This window comes from Carettochelys insculpta, chromosome 3, assembly GCF_033958435.1.
Source record: "Carettochelys insculpta isolate YL-2023 chromosome 3, ASM3395843v1, whole genome shotgun sequence".
Lineage (NCBI taxonomy): Eukaryota > Metazoa > Chordata > Testudines > Carettochelyidae > Carettochelys > Carettochelys insculpta.
This window is the reverse complement of record NC_134139.1, coordinates 81,890,752-81,907,308: the sequence shown is the minus strand read 5'-3', so window position 1 is coordinate 81,907,308 and position 16,557 is coordinate 81,890,752. Positions and strand designations below refer to the sequence as shown.

General features: G+C 44.3%; 1 protein-coding gene across 3 annotated transcripts in view; it reads right to left on the bottom strand.

The window, feature by feature from the left end:
- Positions 1–12,720, bottom strand: part of FRMD1 (FERM domain containing 1) — a 65,916-nt gene extending 53,196 nt beyond the window's left edge. For 2 of the 3 annotated variants that reach the window (XM_074988673.1, XM_074988671.1), the window contains exon 1: positions 12,608–12,720. The gene's annotated coding sequence lies outside the window, so the exon portion shown is untranslated. Of the gene's footprint in view, positions 1–12,596 lie in introns of all 3 variants that reach the window. The other variant, XM_074988672.1, reaches the window with a different exon arrangement.
- Positions 12,721–16,557: the final 3,837 nt, after the last annotated feature.

The window sequence follows — 16,557 nt, the reverse complement described above, 5'->3', positions numbered from 1 at the left end:
TTACAATAAACACACACACACCCCTCACAACTTTAGAAAATAAACATTTCTGGGTCCCTGTATTTCCAGGTTCCTTTGATTAAGTAATATGAACAGTACTCATAAAACAATTCTTAAACTGTATTTTATTCTCCATCAAACAGAGCTGGAACTGAACTGAGCCACTTCAATTCATTTTTGCCACTGCAACCATTATCAGGGTTTAGCCCAGGAAACCAAGTCAGAGCAACAGTCTACTCAGAAGCAACTCGATTTCATGAGTAGCTGCTAGTAAACTGCTTTGAAAAAAAAAAAATCTATCATCACCCTCTAATCCAGGTGCCTTAGCGTTATTTGCCATTTTTGTATTCACAAGACCTCCATCATAAAAGACTTACTGGTCAGGCTGCCTGCACAACAGAGAGCAGTTAGCTGATAATTTTCAAAATACTTGTCTACAGAGTAAGTTACTGTGTGGCAAGCCAGAATATGAATCTATGCTACTTAATACTAGTTAGCAGCACAGCTACATTCTCCATGGACACTAATAACTCACTTGGGCTGTCTCTACACTACAAAAATAACTTCGAAGCTGACCATCTACACATGCCTACTTCAAAGTAGGGCACCACCCCATTCCCAGGAATGAAGTAAGGACTTCGAAGTTGGGCTCCCTTCTTCGAAGTACGGGAAAATGTGTGTAAACCTCTCTGCTGGCTACTTCGATGTAGTGCGTAACTTCGAAGTTACTTCCTAGTATCGACGTACCCTTGGAGTCCAAAGTACAGCTTGGCACAGCATACCTCTGCTAAACCTAAGCCACTCAGACTTTCAGTGGATGGTAGAAGTGTCCAAATGGTAAGTTAGTATGAAGCGAGCTGCTGCACACTGGAGTCACACTCTTGCTTGCTTCACATTAACTTGCCCTATTGATGAGGCACATCATAGATTAGGCCAGCTCACCTCCACAGAAAATCTAAAGTATTCACTTCCCCCCCCGCCAGAGAAATTCAGTGCCTAAAGGTAAGCCTTTTAGTGGTCTAATGAACAGGTACAAACAGTGGTGGTAACCCCTTCATATACTTCAACACTGACCTAGGAGGGACAAATGTACAGACATATGTAACTCTAGACAACCAGAACTAGTTTAAAACAGCCACGCTAGCAATCTGGATCTGTGACAAGAACTATTACTGCTTCATCCCTGCTTTTATGCTAAGATTTGTTCTAAACGTCTTCAGGGGCAATCCCCTGTGAATACCTATTCCACAGTTCCCAGGAGTAGTTGGCTCAGGCAATCCTGAAAGGACTTCACCCAACTGCGAAACAATCGCAGAGGGGACTGGTTGAACCATTTTAGACAGATTATATTCACCCTAAAATGGTTCAGAACAACAGAGTTTAGGACCACACAGCAATGTCTTCAAGATAGCATGTCTAATTTGACCAGTATTTGACAGGAAGAAGGGTTCTTTCGAAAACGGGTGTTTTTTCCCCTGAAGAAACACCATCTTACATGGCTGTTTTTGCTTTCAGAAAAGTCTCTTCTGAGAACACAATCGTGAGATTATGCAAATGAAGCATGAGATTGTTAAATCAGTGCTTCATTTGCATTCCTCCTCCAAAAGGGGAGCATAGTGTTGATGCAGCCTTGGTGACAAAGTGATTATTCAGCACCTTACAGAGGGAGAGCACACAAGATCAGTGGCCATTCACAAAACTACAGCCCTCCCCATACACCTATTAAGAATTTCACCCAGCTGACCTTCAAATGGGCTCTCAGGATACTTCAGGGCATCATGCTTGCTGTCTGCAGAAACGTATCAGTCAATCCCAAAAGTGGGACACTTCATGCCATCTCAACTTAACTGTTAACTGTTTCGGGGTTGCATGGTTTTCTTTGCCAAGGAAGAGAACCCTGAATTATTAAAAAAACAAACCACTCTCGAATCGGAACAACAAGAGTTTAAAAATAAGAACCTCCATCACCTGAAGAGCCAACACTTACCACGGTTATTTCCTGTAATTAGAATAAGAAATGGCAGTTTTAAGGAGCGTAAGACCTGATGAGATGTTGACGGTGGTAGCCAGCGTGTCACCATAACATGCTAGCACACATTCTCACTTCCTCATTTGTTTCCACAGATCAAGTGCCATGAGGAACAAGGAAACGGGTGTCACTGGTGGGAAACATGATTAGAGGTAGACAGGCTGGTATGCCAGGATCATAATAGAAACAAAAATATGCTTTTTTTTTTTCCCTCCTCTCTCCTCCACCAGCCATCAAAGCACCTAAAACCTGGTCTGGAGACTATTTCCAGACAGTAAACTGATGCCAACCAGCATTCCCTGTAAGGTGTAAGCTCGGGTGGCCACCTAAGAGAGGTTCAAATGCTGCCCAGCTTAGCAGAGTGCCCACAGCCAGCAGCACATGTTGTTAGCAGTAGTGTACATCCACACATGCCTTGGTGCACATAAATTTATTCGGTACATGGGTTGGGTGGGGGGGGGAGAGAGGGAACATTGCTGTCAACCCTGGATGCCTCCCATGCCAAGCCAGAAGCTGGCTCTGTGCAACATGAGGTACTGTTAAACTTACTTCTCACAGAAGCTCATCTCTTCTGTTGGGAAGCATCCGTGTACTCTTATGGAACACAGACCTGCCACCAAAATCTGGCCTAGTCACTGCACGCCTGAATTGCCAGAAGAATTCTAGTCTCCAACTGCACTTCAGACCCTTGCTGAGGAGTACAATTCACCGCTAGAGGCTGGCATCACCTCTTGAAGAAGGAAGAAGAGACTGTCCAGCCTAAAACATGCTATAGTTTGGAACATTCCAAAGGAATCATTCCTGAGAACAGTTGACCCTGCATACTGCCTTGGGATATCAAACTTATTTTTGCACAAGACAATTGAGAAGGTAGGAAAGAACCACCTCCACCCACAGATCTTCAGTGTGCTGGAGCCCTCCCAGTTAGCATTCAGGCCATCCGTTACTTGCCTCCCATCAAAAAAAAAAAAAAAAAATTGGAGAAAACATCTTGTACTTGCCCTCACGCACCAGCATTTTGCATCCGATACCATGCACTGCCATTTCTCAAAAAGATGTGCCTTGAGCTGATAGGATTTGAGCCCCCTGAGATCTCACTTTGCTTTCAGGATGCCAAGTGAGCTCACCCGTGAAGTCCTACAAATGTCAATTATCTCACTCACTCTTTTTTAGCACCCTTATCAGAGGGAGCAAACTTTTAAAATCAGGGCCCACTTTTCATCCCTGCATCTAGCAGGGTCCCCCAAATCTGTCTAACGTGAGCCAAACCAACAGCAATTTTGGTTGTTAATACACAAAACCCTTTTGGCACGTGTAAGAAAATAAGTATGTAGAATGTGAACATTTTAATTGGTATATAAATGTGAAAAGACATACATAAAAATAGCAACATATTTCAACATTTTTAATGAGATGGATGACCCCAAGACCAAGCAGCCACTTGTGCTGTGCCCACCTTAGAATTTTCACCTGTGCCCCAAAGGGGCCTAATCCCTATTTTGTGCACCCCGATCTATATTAGACTGTCGGGAAGTGGAAGAAATAGGTGTAAAAATTGACAGCCAATACTTTCAACTGCCAGCAGCACTCCAATGACACCCTGCTCCTTCCCCTCTACAGCTACTTGTATTATCTACCAATACCAAGCACCTGGCTGACACTCAACTTCAGCGAGACAGAGCTAACACTGGAGAGTTAGCGAAGTGGGGAAAAAAAACACACGCAGAACTAGCCCAGGCTCTCACTCACGAGGGGCAGATAACTTGGTAAGAAGGACAAGAGAAGTGTTAAGTGGTGGTGCTTCCAATCTATATTAGTTGGCTTGGCTGGGTTAGAGGTCAGGTTGCTTTCACTTGGGCTGGTCCTCCTTTTCAGTGAGGACACAGCTTAAATCAGTCAGCGTCGACAGCTCTCCAGTGCCTCTCCTGGGTATTCCTGCACAGGCGTGATTATGAAGGACAGACGAGCTCTCACATAACTCACTGGGAAAGAATCAGAATGGCTGAGCTTACTGCAGTGCTAAGAATGATGGGTTATACCCTTCGAAATCCTGCCCACACACACACACAATGCAGCACCAGTGACTACACAGTAACTCGGTGCTTTTTAACATGGTTGCACATACCCAAGCTATGCGGGGCCATAGTGTGATAACAGGTGTGATGACATGGCTAAGTTGAACATTTCAGCGAAGACAACCTCTGAAACAGGGGGCCTATGCAAAGATGGTGATCAGGTCATTTAAACATTGTCAGAATACATATTCATGAGCTATTGAATTAAATATGGTGCAGGAATCCTTAACTTTGGCACTTCCTCACTTCTGAGGGCTCGACTCTGCAGCCCAGACAGCCTACATCGAGCATCAGAAACCTTCAGTATGGATGCCAAGAGTGGCATGAGAGCCAATTTTCATCAGCGTGCCAGGCAGGAGCTCAGCCCCGCCCCTCCTCCCCCATGCAGCCAGGAGCTTGCTCAAAGCCATGCTGCTTGCAGATTAACAGAACACACGCTGATGTTACCAACCCCAAACCTCTACTTCTTAAATTTATTAATGAAGGTGTTGTAAGACTATCAGCGACTTTAAAAAGTATCACCAGCACTCTCAGCACCCCCACCTTGGAAAGGTTGCTGACCCCCCGGCCTACATTCTTTTAACATACTTTCACAGGCAATTTTATAAAAACCCCACACACATGCACAAATTGCAAATCTTAGCTGCAATACAAGCAATATATAAAATTAAAAGCCCCTGTAAGCTTTGCCCTATCAGAAATATCATGTATTTCTTTCTGATCACACTGTTCTCTCCAGCAGAATCCCTCATCTACCCAAATCCCTGAAGGGGCAATGGATCACCCATCTCATCTTCCCCACTGACATAGGAGCTGTAAATGATCCTTCTGCATAACTAACTGAGCTACTGACAAGAAGTTTTTCATTGTAATTAATTTGTTTATTTGTACAAGGCTCATGGCTCCAGTTTCTGCAGTAAATATTGATTTACAAAACTCACGATTTATAGGGTGTGTACAGGCTGCAGAAATCAAGCACATGAACCTGATTAAGATTTAGTAGCCATTAGAGGAACTGTGGAAATACAGAATGGTGCATAGTATGCTGTAGAGACCAGAACTCTTCTGCATCCCTCCTGTCCTATATGAAAATACTGTGGATTAACTTTGTTCTACAAACAACATGCTCCTGCTGTCAATCATATCACCAGCATAACTTAGTAGAACTTTTCTTATTCTTCGTGGTTTAAGGTGCAGAGCTTGCACACTTTCTTCTGTTCACCCTCACCCCGCAGCATAGACTCCGTGGTAACTTGACTTAGGGTACATCCACTCCAGCTGTGAGTTGCATACACCTTGGCTACGGCTACACCAGAAGCATAAGTTGACAGATGGTTGTGTTGGAAGAGATTTTCACAACAAAACATCTGTTGACAATGTGTGGCCATACACTGAAGCAGATCGAAAGACAGCAGCTGGACTGCCTGGCTCCTCTCTCAACAAAACAGCCAACTGGAAGCACAGCAGACAAGGCTCCCCAGTGTCCTGGAAGCCCTGCCTGTAAACAGAGAGCCCCCCCAGAGCACCCACACAGCTTTTCTGTCCACAGAGGCATTCTTCCTCATCTGGGAGAGGCAGAAGGTTGTTGGCAGAAGTGCAGAATTTTGTCGAACTGTTGACAAAATGTATTTTGTGCGTGGACGTGCAGTGGGTTGTGTCCAAAAAAAAAAAAAAAAAAAAAAGCCTCTGGTTTTGTCAGAAAAAAAAAAAAAAAAACCCAACAACTTCCCAGTATAGCCATAGCCTCTGGCTACAGTTACACTGACTTGAACTGCCAGCAGCAGTGTTCAAAACAGGCAGTCTCAAAAACACAAGTGATTGCTCACTGACAGAGGCTGCTGCCAAGCAGGAAAAAAGCAGTGTAAATGTCATTCTGCCAGAAAAACCGCACTTTGTCGGCAGCCTCCTATGCGGTGGGGTTTCACCAGCAGAATGACGTTTACACTGCTTTTTCCTGCCAGCAGCAGCCTCTGTCAGCAAGCAAATATGCAAATGAGCAGCCATTTGCATTTTTGAGACCTATTTACATACTGCTGCTGGCAGATTCGGGTCAATGTACCCGTACACCTTAGGTATATCTACACTACAGCAGAAAGTTGACTTGAGTACTTGCTACATTTTTCTAGCCTGCTGGAATTATACTGAGGTTTTTCTGAAGGTTAAATGTAACATTTAATTTTATCCTTGCATTGCAGCTGCTCAGAAAAGTTTAATCAAAGCACTTTTGTTAATTTGTTCATAGAAAATGCTACAGCAACCACAGCAGAGAATTTTCAAAACAATTTTAGACCTGGTCAAAGACTGTCAGTCTAATTACACAGACTGGAGCACAGAGTATTTTGGAGAGTTATGTGAGCAGCTAATAAATCCTTTCAGAGGTCGGAGATTCTTCTCCCTAAGGAAGGTTTCTTAGAAGAACATTCTAATTGGTGTAATCTGATTCATTTCTAAACACAAATATAAATAATACACCTGGCCTTCCTCCAGGCAAGAACAGTTATGCTAATACATCTCAAAAAATGACAAACCAGAAGGAAAATTCACCCTTTGTCCTGCAATTCAAATGCAACCCAATAGTTAATCACAAAATCCAGATAGTCAGAATCTTTCCCACTATGTATATAGATATGGTTTTTAAAGAAAGCTATTTCTGCACTGCTGACTTAAAATTAGTCATCAGTGCAAAGAGTTGTGCCAGCTCATCTTTGTAAAATGTGTTGACTTTCAGATATCTTGTGTCCATTATTTCTGAAAAACAGCTTGCTGTTTGGTACAATAGAGATGTAAAAATTCCAGTCTGCCAAAACTCCAACAAAATTAACAAACAGCAGTGCTTTTAAGATTAAATATAGCTTCAAGGGCCACACATGGTACTGTTAGGAATCAAATTTAACAGAAGAACAGGAAATTGCTTTAAAACCCACATTATTCTACAGAAGACAAACCCTGGCTATGATGAAGTCAAATCATGCAGCAAAAGGAAAGAGAAAGCCAAGAATTTGAAACAAATATGAAAATGTCTCCCTTCTTTACCCTCCAGCCCTCCAAGAAAGAAGAAAGGCAAAAGAAAAATGCTAGAGAGCTGCTCAGAAGAGGATTTATTTGGAGAGACTGTGTCTCTCAATCTGTCCCTGTTAAAATTGCTGGCTGACCACTATACCGCAGACAGAATTAAGATGCTGCAAACTAAACAATGCTAAAATAATCAGGGAGCAGTGTAGTTAAAAAGGAATTTCGGTAGGAACACAAGAATTGTAACCTTGGAGTACATCAGGCATGCAAGTCATTTACATTATTTTGAATCACTTTAACATAGTCGGAATACTACTTTGTTTTGCTCTAAACGAAGTTTGCCACCAATTCATGTCCCTTACACCTGAGGTGCTAGTAGAGCAAATTGTAACAGTAGACTGAAGATGGTATCTAATAAATCTTTGGATCTTAGGACATTCAGAATCCACTAAAGACTGTTAGCTGACCTTTTGTTGAGGATAATATTGTATGAATACAAAGAAAGAAAAAAAATACAAAACAAGAGACAGCATCCCTACCTCAACACCAAGTTTCCTATGGTATCCGAACAAACGCAAATTAATCTGAGTTAAGCATGTGGAAAAATGTCTAACCGTTTTGCTTTTGAAACAAAAAGAGATTTAGTGATTGAGGGTTTTTTTGTTTTTTAAACCTCTGCTTACCACTTTTATACAAGACTCATTTGCCACAAAATGCCTTAAACCAGGCTATCAAAAGGATGCAGGCACTATTTTGCACCATGAATGGATTGCTCTATAAAATGTTTATATCTGCTCATGCGTTTCTCTTTCTTTCAGAATTTTTAAAGCAGAGACGCGTATGAAAACAAGTTATTTGATCTTTAGGAATCCATTTGTTCCAGTTTGTTAGTCCTCACCTCAAGACAATGCCATTCTGTCACGATGAACACTTCTATAGCCATCAGTGGAGAGGTCAGAAAATGAAAACTTAAAGCAACACAAAAGGCACAGATAAGCTGTCCTCTTATTTCAGATTTCTAGTAATCAAAACAGGACACAAACATTTTAGTTGGGCAGTATAAATTGTCAGATATACATAATTTTGCTGAAGATCTCAAATGCTAAGCATCCGCCTTGCCTTTTTGAAAAGCATTTTGTAGAGGCACTTGCAACACCAGAGGCCACAGGAGGAGATAAAAAGGACACAGGTAGTATACCACAAAGAGCTGAGGAATAGTAACAGAGAGTAAGCCATGCTAGTCTATACGCTATCAAAACAAAAAGCAGTCCAGTAGCACTTTGAAGACTAGCGAAATGGTTTATTAGGTGAGCGTTCGTGGGACAGACCCACTTCTTCAGACCATAGCCAGACCAGAACAGACTCAATATTTTTCTGATTTGTCCTCCTTGCTTACTGTTTTTGGTTCCCTGTGCCTTAAATATTGAGTCTGTTCTGGTCTGGCTATGGTCTGAAGAAGTGGGTCTGTCCCACAAAAGCTCACCTAATAAACTATTTTGCTAGTCTTTAAAGTGCTACTGGACTGCTTTTTGTTTTGATAGAGCTGAGGAAGCTTTCCTTAAGCCCATTAGGCAAACTCAAAGGGAAAGGTTCAACGAAGGAAGAAGATAGCTGAGCTGAGGGGCAGAAATGGCTTCCGATGATAATGCAAACACTTCCCAAAAAAATAGCGGGGGGGGGGGTGTCTGACTACCTGTGAAGTACAATATGCCCTAGTACACAGAGAATAGTAATAGAGAGCTAGCCGTGTTACTCTGTACTCCAATAAAACAGCGGAAATGTAGCATTTTAAAGACTAACAAAATGATTTACTCAGTGGCAAGCTTTCATGGGATAGACCCACTTCTTCAGGTCCGTCCCATGAAAGCTCGCCACTGAATAAGTCATTTTGTTAGTCTTCAAAGTGCTACATTTCTGCTGCTTTGTTCTCTTAGTACACAGAGAGTCATTTCACCTCACAGACTCATGGTAGTCCCCTTCATCACCCTCCCTACTTTCTACGCAAAAGGGACACAAATCTACTTCCCCCAGAAATGTCAGAGGTTCTTCTTTGGGCTACTGTAATTCCCAACTGATCCGCTGGAAGGTACAAAACTGCTGGCAGATACCACACACTCTCCCTTTAAAACTCCAGCACACCTCTCTAACCTCACCATCCCTGAGACCAATCAACCAAAGAAAAGATATTGGCCACCAAAAACCTTTGTTGGCTGAGAGTTTGGTTGCCTAGCCCTGCCACGTACTCTTCAATTAGCTGACGACTCAGAGTGACTATACTTAAGCCTCTATTTTCATACTACCTTAAGTCTGCCCCTGCAAGGATGACAAAAATGGACACTTAATAAAGACAACTGTTTATGGTCACCACAACTTCACTTTGCTACTCTTGATCAGACACACACCCGTGGTTCTCACTAGGCTCAGTATCAATTCACAGAGTATTTGCAGGTGATTAGCATAAATTCTCTGACCTCTGCAGGTCACATTGCAAGTAGGATGTTAAAAAGAACAAGCAACATAATAATAGAACAAACTATTTTCATAATCCCTGTACAGCCTCTGTACCTACAAGAATGTCTTCTCTCCACTGGCATTAACATACTGCCATGTATCCTCCTATCTTCTGTGCTCCACCACTGCTCCTAGGAATACTAGAAATGTTGGCACACACCACTCTTCAACCCAAAATTTACTGAGCGTAACCTTGAAGAGGATGGCCCTAAGATATTCTTTAAGGCAAAGATGAATATGTTTTAACAAATTTACACACTCTAAAGAGTCCTGCTGCCCCCCCCCACACACATTCTTACTCTCCGTAATTCCCAAAACAGGGAGAAGCCCTCTGGCAATTTATACATTAAACAGATTTTTTGGAGCATAAGCTTTTGTGGGCAAAAAGACCAATATGGGTCTTTGCCCATGAAAGCTTATACTCAAAAAAATCTGCTAGTCTATATGGTGCCACAGGACTTCTTGTAGTTTTTGCAGATACAGACGAACACTGGCTACCCCTCTGCTGGATACCTGTCTGCATAATCTTCATTGACCTCCACATCCTTGGAGAGGGTTTGCTCACGTTATCTTACATAGAGTGTCCCTGAGGCTGTTCAAAGGAACCAGAGTTGAGGGTGCCTGGGAGGTACTACTTTACTTCTACATTTCCTGGCTATCAGAGGTTGAAGTTTAGTACCCGTCACACTCTGGAAGGCCACAAGGCAACTCCAGAAGCAACCTTAACTTTACATTAAGTTTAAAAAAAAAAACACACAACAAAGCTTAATTCATACTGTTTTGTGGACTATACTCTTGCAACTGAAAAAAGATCAATTGGCTTTTAACCTACAGACCCATATCCAAGATTATTTTAATTGTAAAAGTGAACCACTCATAACAAGAATTATTATAGTATGTGTGTGTGGGTTAACACAAAAATATACCCCCCATATTCTCAAAGAAGCTTCCATAATGAAAACATCCAGACTGGCATCTATATGCCAAGAATCTCATCTTGTACTATTTCCAAGTCCTGCCAGTTTTGAAGCAATGAAGTTGTGTTGATTTCAGTCATGTACCAGAACAATTAAGTGTTTGAAAAGTTTTAGAGATTAGTTACTAATTACATCAATGTAAATAACCTGATGAAAATAAATTTATGTCAGCAATAGGACACTAAAGGCACTGAAGATTTTTTCATAAAAAGTCTCAACACCCCACAAAGTGAGAACTCCTCCCTAGGACAGTACCAAAAACTTCAGCATTGCTTGTCAGCAATCCTCATGGATTTTCAATGAAAATATAACCTTAAACCAGATAGACACAAAAGTACTCCAAGGCATATTAGCCATGACAACGCATCATTACTGATCTGCATTTGCGCAGGATGCTAACTCCTCAAAAGAGCCGCTTAATACATTCACGTACACAGACAGATTTGATACCCTTGCATCTGAGTTCTGGCCAGAATCCCAGTGAATCTTTGCAGTATCATTTACTTTGAAATTCCTTTTTGTTACAAACTTCCATCTGATGGACTTCCTACCCCAATATACCTTTACTGGTTAAGATTTCTTTAACACAGAAAAATTATGTGAACACAACTTTCACATTAGCTACTAACTGCCCCTTTTAAAATTCCCAAGCTCTTTTTGTTGACTCCACACTCTAAAATATTTCAGGAAGAAGACAACAGCATGCACAGGCCAAGAACACCAAGCTAACTTAGATTCCTATCTTACATTGTGCTTTACTAACAATTAGAGGCTGGGGAAGAGGGGTGGTGAATTCTTACAAACCCTAAATTTAACCACTAATCAATGACTGCGCCAAACCCTCACTTCAGCTGAGGTGATGGTCTTTTTGCAGAAACAGCCCAGAAACTATTAGAGGAATTGGCAGAGAAGTTCTTCCCACCAGCAGGGAAAAGGATCAACATCTAAGTTCTCTTTCAGATCTTGCCTTCTCTAGCATATTTCACAGCAAACTGCTCAGCTCCATCAAAGGTAATAATGGTAGATGCTGACATGCAGAGGCAGCTGACGAACACAGATTAAGAGATTCTCTAGTGTTAACACATTAAAGAGTGCTGAATGCCGAGATTAGCCCATAAAGCACACCTCTAAAACGACAACTCCCCAAACTATCAAAACAAAAAAGGCAGTCCCGTAGCACTTTATACGGACACTCTGAAGAAGTGGGTCTGTCCCACCAAAGCTCACCACCTAATAAATTATTTTGTTAGTCCTTGTAAAGTGCTACTGGACTGCCTTTTTTGTTTTCATAGTACATAGACTTAACACTGCTCTCTGTTACTTTTTAACTCCCCAAACTGAAATTCACAAAATGGTTTCAAAAATCACTAAATGAGACTCAACGAAAACATCACTTATCTCTCAACCCTGACATCTAAGTTTCTGGGCTATTTCTGCAAAAAGAGCATCACCTCATCGTAAACAATGAGAGCGGTAATGAACTACCCCATTCCCATGGCAAAGCAGAATTAGCTTTACTGACAAGTGACTCGAGATTCACGTTCGGGACGGGGTGAAGGAAGCAGGAGAACTGCTCCAGCCGGCTTTGGAAACTTCAGTCCCTCTTACGCTCAAAACACAGTCGCCTGAGCTGAGATCCAAAGGCAGAGCAGGAGAAGCGGGCATGGCTTTGATCAGCGTGCTTAGAGACAGAAAGAAGGGCCACCACGGGAAACCTGCTGCGAGAGGAGAATTCGGCGGCTAAAAAAGCCCGTGGAAAGGAGCAATGCCTGAAACGCTGACGCACCGAGAGCAGAAGACAACAGTGGGGCCAAATCTGCCCTCACGAGGTTCAGTCCATTTTACGCCTAATACCAGCCTAACAGCCCGTTCGGTGCTTCGGGGTTTCAGCCTGTTGCACAGGAAAGAGCGGCTCGGGAAACTTCAGCTTAGATGGGGGAGTAGCTCAGCCCCAGACCTCAGTACTTACTGCAGGAGCCAGCCGTTACTCACCCCACACGCACCTTTTTCTGAGGGAGCTGGGCAATACCAAGCGCAGGGGAGCCCTGAGCGCTGCTCCCGGACGCTGCAGCCAATGCTCTGCCTCAGCGGTCTCCTCGCTCACAGTCAGTGGCCAGGCATGTCCCCTCACCTCCCCCCGAGAGCCGGGAGAGGGGCTGAAAGGCGGCGACAGCCCCAGGCACGCCCAAGTGGGGACAGGAAGGAGGCACACGCGGCCCGGACCGCGCAGCGACAGGACAAGCAGCTGCTGGCGCTTCTCCCGGGGGGCCGCTTTGTTGCTTTCTCCAGCCAGCACACGTGGACAGGCGGCGCCCCGGGGAGAACGCCACAGACGCGCCCCCACGGCCGCGGCGCAAGGATTGGCCAGCGGGGTGAGGGAGTAGGCGGTGCCCGCTCCCGGTTGGCGGCCGGGTGTGTCCGTCTGAGGGAACGCCGGGCGCTGGGGTCGGGGGGGGCTGCAGACGTTTTGTCCCGCTGCGCTTGCTTGGGTCGGGTCGGGTCGGGTCGCTCGCTGCCCAGCCAGTGCACGCGGCAGGCTTGGGGCGCTGTAGGGTAGGGGTCAGGTCCATTTTGCCCCAGCCTCAGCCTCAGCCTCAGCCCTGCTTCACTGTCTCTGCCCCAGCAGCGCCGCGCCACTGTCCTGCCAAGTCCTTAGCAGAATGGGACCCCTGCCCATCTTGCCCCAGGTTAGGCCACTAGCCCGCCCCCCTCCTACGAGAGGCCTCAGCAGCGCCCTCTTGCTTCAGGGTGGTTGTTGCAGGATGAGCAGACACCCCCACTATATTGGGAACTCTCTGATACTAGGTTCTTTGTCCTATATGAACTGTGTAACTATATCGGTCTGGGGAAGGTCCTGATTTTCCACACTTTCTATTTGGAACATGCAGGCTAAGTGGACTGTTTATGGCAGGGGTGGGGAAACTCCAGACCACGGTCGGAATCCAGACCACACCTAACCTGGATGTGTCCCCTGAAACTCAGGGCTCCCCTCTTCAGCATCCAGTCTGGGATTGTATAGGGGATGGGAAGACCCCAGACTTGTAGACTAGAGTCAGGCAAACGGGGGCTCAGTCCGGCCCATATACTCTCCCGCAGGGCTGGGAAGGGGCAGGAAGCTGCTTCATGCAGCAAAGTTGCCTCTCGCTACCATTCCCCTGGCCCAGACACCGCTTGACACTGCTGTTGGCATTTCCATTTATTGCTTGTTTTTCCTGCCCAGTGGTATTTCCAACATGTGATTTTGCGTCATTTTTCTGCTGTGGATTTTCTGTCAGTGCTTTTTGTTTTGCTTTGTACCACGGGGTTTTCCATCAGCTCCAATATTTTGAAAAACGGAGCAACAGGAAGGGCCTTGCTATAGTCTAGCTCGTCTTTGCTGGCGGAGAGGGGATTTTCAGGGCTAACTTGGAGAAGCTGGGCTTCGTGTTTAGAGCCCAGATGTGTCCATCACTTCAGGTGGCATTTCTCGCTGGTTTTTCTTTTCCAATGGGATTGCTGAGTCCTTTTGTGTGGTGGTATTTCTGTGTGTTCTTTTGTATGGCTCTGTACCATGCGGTTTTCTACTAGAGCCAATTATAATAATAATAATAATATAAAAGGAGAGGCAGAGCACTGCCTGCCACCAGAAGCAACCAGCTGACAGTGTCCTTCGTGTGACAGTGGCATCTCCTGCACCTCTGGTGTGCCAGCTATCCTTTCTAGCTACATAACTTCCTCAGTCTTGGAAGGCTTCACAAGAATACTCAAGGAATTCCTGGTAAGCACAGATACTCCTTAACATCAAGGAAGAGGTAGAAGGGATATCTGGGCAACAACTTGATGTCTGCGGATGATATAGTTATCATTAAAGAAGATGATGAGAAGCTAGCAAGAACAGTGCAGGTGCTAAACAAGGGAGGGAAGCTACAAGGACTGATTACATACATGGATAAAACAAAAACAATGGCATCTGAAGATAAGGAAATAAGAAGGAAGATCAGTGTAAACAGGATCGAACTAGGGAATGTAGAGAAGTTTGCGTATCTAGGAAGCAACATCACATATGATCTAGAATAGTAACAGAGAGGGAGCCGTGCTAGTCTATATACTATCGAAACAAAAAGCAGTCAAGTAGCACTTTAAAGACTAGCAAAATAATTTACCAGAGTCTGTTCTGGTCTGGCTATGGTCTGAGGAAGTGGGTCTGTCCCACGAAAGCTCACCTAATAAATTATTTTGCTAGTCTTTAAAGTGCTACTTGACTGCTTTTTGTTTTGATATGATCTAGACTGTAAGAAGGAGATAGTGACTAGATAGCAAAAGCAAGAGCGAGTTTGAAGGTGATGGATAAGAGCTGGAAAAGCAAAGCGATTAGCTTAGGAATGAAGTTCAGCATCTTGAAAACGTGTGTATTCAGCAGCATGTTGTACAGATGGGTGGTAACGAAAGCTTTGAAGAGGTGAAGGATATTGGCGTTCGAGAGGAGTTGTTATAGAAAGATCCTGAGAATAGGATGGATGCACAAGGTCACCAGCGAGGAATTATATAGGAAGATACAGCAAACGAGAACCTACTGCAGAAGGTTATACAATGGAAGTTACAGCTATTCGGGCATATCTGCAGAATGAACAACGAATGAAAAATCAAGACCCTGGTATTCACCATAATGGACAGTTCGAATAGGAGAGGCAGACCTCACAAAGAATGGGTAGATGATATAGTAGATTGGTGTGGAGCTGGACTACAGAAACTAAGCCACTCCACACTGGACAGGGAAAGATGGAAGGAAATATTGCGGAATGCATCAGACACCAATGGATGCTGAGCCCATGGTTAATGATGATGATAGTTGCTCCTCAGACTAGCTACCTCCTCCTGTAGTTCTCCCACCTGCTTCCTGAGACACTCCCCTCCACAGGCACCTTTCACGTTGGGTGGTGCCTCCAGCCTGGTTTTCTGTGAGAAATGCAGGCAACAGTCTCGGCAAAATCTGACCAGGATCTCAGTAGAGAAATCCTAGGTCAGGTGGTCTCTCTGGATACAGGTGGAGAAGACAAGTGACACAGCCCTTCCTAACCATCCTGGTACTACTAGGACTTACAAAGTCTGATAAAGTCCTGCTCAAACTCTCCTGGTCACTTCACCTGTGGCTTTTAAGGCTTTCTCACCCTGGGCAGACCTACCCCTTTGTTAACCACACAGGGGGAGGGTGGATCCAAGAGCTACCAGATACACAATCCCAAATGACACAGTCACTGTAATAAGCTGATAGAGAAGATAAACGCAGCCAAACAGTGACAGAAACTCACTCAGTCCAAAGTTAGTACTCACACCTTGTGTGTTCAGCGGGAGGCGGGGCAGCCACCGTCTCAAACACCCCTGATTGCATATGTTTCATTGTCCTTTTGGGCTGAGGTTTTTTCTGTCTGTGCTTTTGTATTGCTTTGTCCCATGGTGTTTTCTACAAGATTGGATTGGATATTGTTATAAAAAAGAGGGGGGAAAAGTCCAGTTGAAGGGAAAGGGGAAGAACCCTGTCTCTGGATGGGTTGCTGTGATTTTCGTGTACCCCGCCCTGAAAGAAGAGTTGGCTGGCACGGGCGGAAGCTGGGGATTTGTACCATGCTGTTTTTTTTTTAATGAGAGCCAATAGTTTAATAAAAACAAACAAAAATCAGGAGTAGAGCACTGCCTGCGGCCGTAAGTGTCCTGGTGCCAGTGACCTCAGAGTGACAGATCCATCTCTTCCTGCTCTAGATAGCACCCACTGCACTGTGAACATGAAGCCCACAAGCAGAGAGGAGGCTCCTGTAGTGTTATCCTGTTCTATGTTCTTTACAGAATAAAGCCTGTACTCAGAGGTTTGTCTGAGTGCCTCTTGTCTGAGGTGCACGCACACAATGGAGTCTCAGGGCTTGTCTCCTAAAGTTGCATAAAAACCCACAAGGCAGGTGTCTCCTATCCTGAAGAACCT